Here is a 733-nt window from a genome sequence, read left to right as displayed (position 1 = left end):
ATGAAATGTACTTTAGTTCACTCATCTCCGGAGCAAATGGTCAATGTTTTGAACAGCATTCACCTAGTGCTTGAGGCACTATAATAATCACTTCCAATGCCAGTATTCCTCTGAAAGCAAAGACTACACATATCTACTGAAGCCTTACCCCGTTGCACAGTACTCCCCACACCACCAGCAGAGACATGGTAAATTTGAAACAATAAGGTGCACAATGGGCAGCAGGGACCCTGCTTTGAAATTCAGGGCTGTTTCTGAGGGAAACAGAGGCCGAAACAATATCTATCCTGGTCTGCTTTCCTCTTCCCAGATGTACAGTAAAAAACAATTTTAAGTGAACTGTGGAAGAATGGGTGTGCTTAACCTTCCGGCATGGGATAGGAAATCCTTTGAAAAGGAAAATAAGCTTCCACACTACTTTTACCTTCCAAAACAGATCAGTGTAAGTTTTAAATGAAAATGGTGAAATAGTCCCTGACAGGCTGAAACAATGCTGCCTTTCTTTTTTTTCAGAGGCTGCTGTTTTCTGACTGGTGTTATTTCATTAGCAGCCCAAGTCATCACTGGATAGTTAAACTCTGCCCTGACCTGCACCAAAGGAGTGTCTCTAGGAGGAGATTTGAATAGGTTCAGAGCTTGGCAACGAAGAGGCAAACTGAGGCCTCTGACTGTATGTCCTCCTAAGAGATAAACTGCAGCTCAAACCACAATTATGGACTTGATGCAGAGATTA

At 42.7% G+C, this 733-nt stretch overlaps 1 protein-coding gene across 1 annotated transcript in view; it reads right to left on the bottom strand.

Moving 5' to 3' along the window:
- Window positions 1-733, bottom strand: part of LOC103798126 (DEP domain-containing mTOR-interacting protein) — a gene marked incomplete at its 5' end in the record, with an annotated part of 23,234 nt that overhangs the window by 21,387 nt on the left and 1,114 nt on the right. The window lies entirely within an intron of this gene.

Source organism: Acanthisitta chloris, unplaced genomic scaffold (genome assembly GCF_000695815.1).
Source record: "Acanthisitta chloris isolate BGI_N310 unplaced genomic scaffold, ASM69581v1 scaffold602, whole genome shotgun sequence".
Taxonomy (NCBI): Eukaryota; Metazoa; Chordata; class Aves; order Passeriformes; family Acanthisittidae; genus Acanthisitta; species Acanthisitta chloris.
This window is presented reverse-complemented; position numbering and strand designations above follow the sequence as displayed.